The 9165-nt window shown below is 39.0% G+C and overlaps 1 protein-coding gene across 4 annotated transcripts in view; it reads right to left on the bottom strand.

The window, feature by feature from the left end:
- The window catches only part of bcas1 (brain enriched myelin associated protein 1), a 135408-nt gene extending 129603 nt beyond the window's left edge, over positions 1-5805 (bottom strand). For all 4 annotated transcript variants that reach the window (XM_073061636.1, XM_073061637.1, XM_073061640.1 and 1 more), the window contains exon 1: positions 5638-5805. The gene's annotated coding sequence lies outside the window, so the exon portion shown is untranslated. The remainder of the gene's footprint in view (positions 1-5637) is intronic.
- Between the last annotated feature and the right edge of the window lie 3360 nt (positions 5806-9165).

Genomic DNA, 9165 nt, shown 5'->3' on the forward strand with positions numbered 1-9165 from the left:
TGTCAACAAAGTAGGCTCTAAAGCAATAATGAGACCTTTTGAGTTGGATGTCCTGTTACTTGGTGGAACTGAATAAACCCCAATGATGAAAATGTCTGTGCGCTGAATCCACTGTCAAAGTTCAAGAAAGGAGTAAATGTTTGTGAATATTCAGTAACTATTAAAAATATATTATTTACCTTGTATAAAAATACTTCCAACACTATGTCCTAAAAATCATCCAACTCACCATAAGGACAAGTGAACCAATGTTAGGAACTTCTCCCAGCCAACATCACCAGATACTCTGAGTTGGTCACCGCTGTTGTATGCCTAACACCAGACTATGGAAACAGATGCTATATTCCAAGTAAATAAAAATTAAAAATACTCCATTTGCTGGACCTCTAAAATAAATCTGAAAATGCTGGGAACATAGGTCTGTCAGCATTCTCGTAAGGAGGAACAGTTTATGTTTCAAGTCAGGGGCATTTTATCAGAACTGGGAAAACAACAGAAAACAAGTTAAAGAAAGGGATGGGTTTCATAAAAGGAATCTCTCTCATAAAATGAGATCAAATGAGTAAATATAGCAATTAAGCCATACTTCTGATCAGATTATGCTCTGTGTAATATATTCCTAACTGTATGTATGTGGGACACGCGCAGCAGATACTACTTAACAGAAAAACTTATAGCAATCCCTGCATTAATAAACAGGAACAAATAATATTAAAAATATTAAGCAGTGTGGTATTGTTTCAAGGAGGTAGCATTACTTGTCCCTTATTAGCCCTCAAGTAGGGCTTGGCATGACTGAATCTGACTTATGTGTGGCTTCAAAGTTCAAATAAATTTATTATCCAAGTACATATATGTTAACATATACTACCTTGAAAACTCATTTTCTTGCCTGGATTAACAGGAAAGAAAGAAATAAAATAGAATTTATGACAAAAATATAAACAAAGACTGACAATCAACCAATTTGCAAAAGACGCACTGTACAAATAAAGATGTAATACTGAGAACACGAGCTGTAGAGAGTCCTTGAAAGTAACTCTGTAGAATCAGATCAGAGCGATGGTGACTGAAGTTATCCACTTCAGTTCAGGAGCCTAACAGTTGTAGAGTTATAACTGTTTCTGAACCCAGTGGTGTGGAACCCATGGCTTCTGTACCTCATGTCTAATGGTAGTAGCGAGAAGAGGTCATGGCCTTGATGGTGGATGGTTCAGATTCACAGGAGTGTCATTGTCTGTAGATTACCCTTTGAAATGGCCTTGCAAACAATTCAGATGTATCAAAATAACTATGCTAAAACAAAGCAAGAAGAAAACTGGACAAGTCCTCACACATGTACCAAGGCATCAAATGGATCCTGCTTCTCCAGTATACACAGCTTCATTCAAAGTACCAAAGCATTCAGTCAAAGCCCCAGTCTCCTCCATCAAAATCCCTGACTGTGTCCTCTAGCATAGAAGATCAGTCCAATATAGATGGTAAAATGGTGGTTAGGAATCAAAGATGAATGGGGAATCTTTAACAGTTACTTGAACCAAGTGGATTCTCAACCATGAACATGGAAACCTACTGATGTTCTTTTGCAGCCAATGAATCTGTATTCCTTCATGGTAAGTGTTATTTGCAACTAAGTATGGAGTGACATGGGCACTGAAGGCATGACTGCCAGATTGCTTATGGGAGGTGAATCAACACATCAATTCATCAGCATCAATACAAGCAAAATGCTGGAAGAACTCAGCAAGTGAGGTAGCATCTGTGGAGGAGAATAAACAGCCTGTCTAGGTGTCCTGATGAAAGGTCTCAGCCTGAAACAATGGCAGTTTATTCCCCTCTATACATGCTGTCCGACTTGCTGAGTTCCTCCAGCATGATCCTCAAAATTTTTAGAATCTGCAGAATCATTTGTATTCATCTGTATCAATCTACATATTTTAGATAAACTTATTTAAGACAACATGGCAGGAATGACCAGCTCATACTCCTTATAGAAGTAAATTCCCCACTTCACATTGAGGATTCCATTCATAGTTCACTGTGCGTATTGAGACCAAAGGTCCCCTATTGAATCGTTAACTCTGTTTCTACTTCCACGGTGCTGCCTGACCTGCTGATTATTTCCAGCATTTTCTATTCTAATCTGATCTTTAGATTCAGAAAAGATTGGGTCACTCAGTACTAAGTATCCATGAGGTGCAGCCTCACATCCCAATCTGTAGCACTCAGCCCACCATATCACTTATTTTTTCATTATTGTCCAGAGGGTACCCGTGTACAGTGAGGTATGAAAGCCAAGTTGGAAAGAGCACCAGGCAGATCTAAATATGAGGAGTCATGCATTCTGTATGCAGCTTGCAGCAGGTGGAGCTAAGTGATCCCACAATTGCCTGATTAGATCAAACTTACATCTAGATGTAAAGAGCAGTGTACAATTAAACAAAGAGCCTCCAATAATATCTGCAAACCTAATAATGAAGGTACTCAGCACCTGAGTGGCAAAGACAAGACTAAAGCACTTTTACAACCATCTTCAGCCAGATTCACTGAAATTGGAATAAAAGAACAACATTGTTGTTGAGCAAACATTGCAAAATTGATCTTATTTTCCTGTTTAGTAATGTATGTACTCAATTTAATTAATGAAAATCCATCAGGCTATTTGCCCTAAATTTTCTGTAGGATCCTTTTGTCCTAATTATGCATAAACTGCCATAATCCAAAGAGCTTTCTTTTGAAGACACTTCAGCTAGATTAGTAAAATGAGTTTCAGCATCTCTAAACCAGAAGGTGGAACTGTGGATTGCATCATCTTCAGATCATAAAGCTATAGAATCATTCAACACAGAAACAGATGCTTCAGCCCACCTTGTCCATGTTAACCATTCTATTTGTCATTGCCATGAAATGGGCAGCAGGAGTTTGAGTTGATAGTGGACATCAAATTTTAGTACATTGATAGAGTGGCAAGAGTTGAAGGGAAAATTACAATACGGCTTTGTGAGGAGGAATTTCAGGTTTGTGCTTCATTAATCCAGTGCCACTCCTCAGGTCAGCATTCTTGTTAGATGACAACTGTTGTAACAACTTTGCATACTGTGTTCCACACCCAGTGACAGCAGTTCAAGTTGACAGTCAACAGGCTGATTCTGCCTGACAGATTGGGCTTCAGCTGCATTTCTCCACCATTCAAACTTTGGATGGCTGTTACTTTTACTACAATGAAAGTTGCAACTCATCTATTGAACAGTGCATCAATGATGGATCCACAAGGGAATGGGTTCTCTTGACAGTAGAGGAGGCCATGGATAGACATATCAGAACGGGAATGCGATGCGGGATTAAAATGTGCGGCCACTGGGAGATCCTGCTTTCTCTGGCGGACAGAGCATAGGTGTTCAGCAAAATGGTCTCCCAGTCTGCATCGGGTTTCAGCGAAATGGTCTTACGCCAGAGAAAGCAGGATCTCCCAGTGGCCACACATTTTAATTCCATGTCCTATTCCCATTCTAATATGATTATCCATGGCCTCCTCTACTGTCAAGATGAAGGCACACTCAGGTTGGAGGAACAACACCTTATATACCGCCTGGGTAGCCTCCAACCTGATGGCATGAAAATTGACTTCTCTAAATTCCGTTAATGCCCCTCCTCCCCTTCTTACCCCATCTCTGATTTATTTGTTTTCCCCCCTCCCCTTTTTGTTCTTTCTCTGCCCATCACTCTGCCTGTTCTCCATCTCCCTCTGGTGCTCCCCTCCCCCTTTCTTTCTCCCTAGGCCTCCCATCCCATGATCCTTTCCCTTCTCCAGCTCTGTATCCCTTCTGCCAATCACCTTTCCAGCTCTAAGCTTCACCCCACCCCCTCCAGTCTTCTCCTATCATTTTGCATCTCCCCCTCCCCCCACTACTTTCAAATCTCTTACTATCTTTTCTGTCAGTTAGTCCTGACGAAGGGTCTCAGCCCGAAACGTCGACAGTGCTTCTTCCTATAGATGATGCCTGGCCTGCTGTGTTCCACCAGCATTTTGTGTGTGTTGCTTGAATTTCCAGCATCTGCAGATCTCCTCATGTTTGAAATGTAATGTTGGTATTTATTTCAAAGTGAATAGAATATAAAAACAAGGAGATAATGTTGAAGCTTTATTAGACAGGCCACACTTGGAGTATTGTCAACAGTTTTGGACCTCTTATTTCAGAAAGGATGTATTGTTGTTGCAGAGAGCTCAGAGGAGGTTCAAGAGGATTATTCTGGGGCCAATAGAAAGCCATTAACATATGAGGAGCATTTGGCAGCTTTGGGGCCTGTACTCACTGGAATTTGGAAGAACGCATGGGAATCTCATCAAAACCTATGGAATGTTGAAAGGACTAGATAAGGTGGTTGTGGAGAGGATGTTTCCTCTGCTAGGAGTACCCAGAACTAGAGAGCAATGCCTCAAAATTGAGGGGCGACCTTTTAGAACGGAAGTAAGGAGGAATTTTCTTCTGCCAAAGAGTGGTGAATCTGTGCAATGCTATGACACATGCTGCAGTGGTGGCTAAGTCCATGGGTATATTCAAAGTGGAAGTTGATAGATTCCTGATTGGTCGGGGCATCAAAGGGGCCAGGTGTACAGGGTTGAATGAGATCTGGGATCAGCCATGATGAAACTGTGGAGAAGTCATGATGGGCTGAATGGCCTAATACTGCTCCTATGTTTTATGGTCTTGTGGTTTACAAGGACTCTTTATTTGCCAGTGCAAAGCAGGAAAACAAAAATTGTAGTAATGCTTTTTTCATGCATACAGATATAAGGATGTAATAATAATAAATCAAACAATAATTGTATGTCAGAATAGTGGGTAGTAATGGATATCACTAGTTTCTTTGATCAAGAAACGTTGTCAATGGGGTCATTGTCACATGTGACTGCCAATGTTTTACCAGTCACTAGTTAATAACAAACAAGCTATTGCTTTAAAGCCAACAAGCATTTTCTTCTGTTTTTATTGCTGTTTATTTTTTGCCATCACTATTTTCTAGGAGTGGAACTTTTTTTGATATGGAGCAATACTGGGACAATTAAAAGTATCGTGGTTTCATATACATATTTTTCCTCAGCTGCTTCTGGTCTGAACACATGGTCAAACTTGGTATTCTCTCCAACCATAAGTTTCACTGGAATGAGCTTGTGGATGTCAATTATAAATATCTCGATTTCAGTAGCTCATGCAATATTCTGACGACTTTTATACCACTTTAGTTCTGCAGTCAGCAGTAGCCACAGGGCAACCAACAAGTGCACGCGATAAATCACAGTTAAATACCTCGCATGTATCCCAAGGTGCTGTTACACTTCCGAATGTCAAGAAAGATAAAATTATTCAATAGAACTACGAGCAAACTATTACCGGAAAATAATGGTATTAGTGATCATTTTGAAAACTTGAGGCAAAATTTGCCTGGTTAGATTTGTTTTACCAAAGTTCGGCTTTTAAATGTGGCTCCTCATTAAATCTATCCTTTAACAAAATAACTGTCACGTTACGATAAATTGCCTTAAACTTCACAAATTATCCCTTTAAGTTAGCGAGGCAGGCTATCTTTCAGCAGAAGCCTGTGATTCGGTCTGTGAAGGCGAAAGGTGAGACTTGCCTGTAAAAAGCACCTCGCCGCTCGCGTGAGCTTGTCCTCAGCGTAAAACCAATGGATCCAGAAAGGGGAGGAGAAAGAGACAACTCAATTGCTGACCCCTGTCACTTGCTTCCCTGCTACAAATCGCCACTTCCATTCGCAGCGAACTGCTACCTGCATCTTGCAGCTTTCACTAGTTACTCAAGGGCGGAGCTATCACTGCTAGCCTCGTCTAATTGTGTGCAGAATTGGGTGAAAACAAATCCAGCACACGACATTAATTACCGGAGAATCTTGACGATAGAAAATGTTCAACCCACATAACGTGAACTTATGCCTAAATTTTATCGATCTATATTACTGGATGCAATTAATATAAACTTTGATTTATTCTAATTGCAATGACAAACGGGGCAATAAATATCAAAGCAAAATAAGGGAATTGGCATTTAGGGCATTTATCTGCACCTGTTATCAGATGCAAACTCTTTCTATTCCATATAGAGTATTTACTAATGAGTGGTAATTGTTTTAATTATTTTTCATTATCAACATTAAAATGGCCAAATATGTTGAGATAAAAGACTCCATGTCAAAAAAGTATAAGGGATGGATAAAAATGTAACAGTGAACCAGTTTCAAAATTCTGAAAGAAACACCACAAACTGAGATAAGGCTTTATTGTTAGTAATGAACTGAAGTTAAACAGTGTTGTGTTGTAGCATGAAAATATGAAACAATAGCTGGCATTATAATACTTTTTGTAGGAGTGAGATAACAACCAATACAAGACGCTTAAAAACTTACAATACAACCACTGATTCTGTTGATGTCAATAGAGCACTGAAGTAAAAATTCTGTTTCTGTTGAATAACCTTCAACTAAACATTTGTCATGTTATATTTTGCAACAACTGAATGTTTGCCAAGGGAATCATTTGAAAAAAAATGAAAACACTAGATTATTTGAGAAAGTTATATACTTTGTATAGAAATTGCTCTAGTAGACAGGTGAATAGCAAAGAATTGAAGTGTATAATCAAAGATGCACCAAAAGGACCATGCACACTTGAAGTTATTAAATTGATTCTATAAATTTTAACAATTATTTCATTTGGCAGAGATGCTTTCTTGGATATATCAAACCAAACTTTGCTTGTTCTCACAGAACATTAAGACTCCAGTGGCTCTGTTTTAAAATAAGTAGGATTACTTAGTCATCTCCCAGTGAGAATGTATTTCCCCAATCAACATATAAAAGTAGATAATCTTTCACTTATCATACATTTATTGGAAGGAGAACTTTGGCTATCCCTGTTTCCCTTCAACATTACTTTGCTAAAGTCCTTCATTAGCTGTAAAGTGCCTTCACGAATCCCATAGAGCCTGACAAGCCTGTAATTTCACTCTCTGAGATGGCCCTCTGATGCCAACGTGAGAGCATTCTTCAGAAGGGTGAATCCTTGGAAAGCACCTGGCCCAGATGGCATACTTGGCTGAGTACTGCTGACCTGTGTTAATCAACTGACTGGAATGTTTCAGGCATCTTCAAACTCTCACTTTAAAAATGTATGTAAGCAGGGCACAGTCTTCATTAGGGGACTGGAGATGGACAGTCAGAACTTCTAAATTCATTGTTGTTATCATATAAGATTATCTGCCCTGGGGCAAAAGTTCCATCACAGAAAAGGCACAGAACAGCATCTATTTTCTTAGAAGTTTGTATAGATTTGGCATATCACGTAAAACTTTGACAATTTCTATAGATGCACAGTGGAGAATATACTAACTGGTTGCATCACAGCCTGGTATGGAAACTCCAATGACCAGGGATGCAGAACTCTACAGAAAATGGTGGATACAGTTCAGTACAAGCCCCACCATTGAACACAGCAACAAGCCTCCAGAAAGGAGCATCCATCATCCAGGGCCCTAACCATCCATGCCATGCTCTCCTGTTGTTAATACCATTGGGCAGGAGGTATAGGAGCCTTAGATCCTACACCACCAGGTGCAGAAACTCTTCATACATCAAGGTCCTGAACTGATGTGGAAAACTTCACTCTGTTCTGATTCCACAACCGACAGACTTATTTTCAAGGCCTCCACAGCTCATGTTCTCAGTATCATTTAGTTTTTTATTTGCACAATTTGTCTTTTTTGCACTTTGGTTTTTTGTTAGTCTTTGTTTATGTATAGCTTTTCATAAATTTCGTTATTTTCCTGTAAATGTCTGCAAGAAAATGAATCTCAAAGTCGTATAGGCTGACATATACATACTTTGATAATAAATTAGCTTTGATTTTGACATTGACTTTAGGATTGCTGATATTGCTAAATGAATGCAGCCCCTTCTTTCTGAATTGAAGAGACCGGAAAATTTTAGTGATGAGGAAAGATGGGATAAATTGGTGTTGTTTTCTCTAGAACAGAGCAAACATAGGAAGATTTAATTAAGATGTGTACAATAATGAGCAGCTTAGACAGAGTAAATACAAAAGACTTATTCTTTTCCTACCTGAGGGGTCAAAGTCAAGGAAGATAGATTTAAAACAATTCATGGGAAGTTTACAGTGGTGGGCTTTTCTTGCAGAGACTGATGGAGATCAGGAACTTGTGACCTAGCAGGGAATGGACCCAGAAACCCTCATCACATTTGGAAAATGACTGGACAATGTACTTAATGACCTGCACGAGCAGGGATCATGTACTGGTAGGTGATATTAGACTGTATCAATTTCTTGCTCTGCAAGAATATAATGGGCTGAAAATGTCCTATCTGAGTCATGAAACCTCTGTGATATGCAGAAATTTGAATGGCTTAAGTTCAAGTATCCCTCTAAGGAAGGACATTCAACTACGGAGAGAGTTATACAGAGATTCAGTAAATTGATTGCTGACTTAAGAAGGGGATGAGGTGAGATTGTTCTATCTGAGACAATTATATATACTTAGCCTGAAATAATTTTCATTTACAAAACATAAGAGATATTTCATTAATATATTCTCATATCACTTGCCAAGGTAGATGCAGAGATACTACTTATTCTGGTTGGGGTATCCAAAGCCATGGACTGTTTCAAATTAAGGAGACCGGAATTTAAGACTGAGATGTGATGAAGTTTCTTTAGCAAGGGGTCTGTGGCAGCTCAGTCACTAAGTATTTTCAAGTCAGGAATCAATAGATTCTTGGATATTAAAAAAATCAAAGGAAATGGGTTTAGTGAGGAAAAATTGTACTCAGGTGAATGATCAGCCATAGACTTTTGAATGGGGTTACAAACCTGAGGTGCCAGGTGTTCTGTTCCTGCTACTTTTTTTCTCTATTTTGTTATATTTTTAAGGTTAGAGTTGATGAATGAATAAGTGTGATTTCTAGATCCGTTCCTACATTGTGTGATCATCAAAAGAAATAGACTGACAGGACAGTGACCAGTTAATAAATGTTATGATGATGAAGGGTGTTTTAAAATATTCCCAACAATACATAGGTATTTTGAACTATGCGGCCGATATTTTCATTCTCTACATTAAGCGTAGGATTATAAAT

The sequence above is a fragment of the Hemitrygon akajei genome, chromosome 11 (genome assembly GCF_048418815.1).
Source record: "Hemitrygon akajei chromosome 11, sHemAka1.3, whole genome shotgun sequence".
NCBI lineage: Eukaryota > Metazoa > Chordata > Chondrichthyes > Myliobatiformes > Dasyatidae > Hemitrygon > Hemitrygon akajei.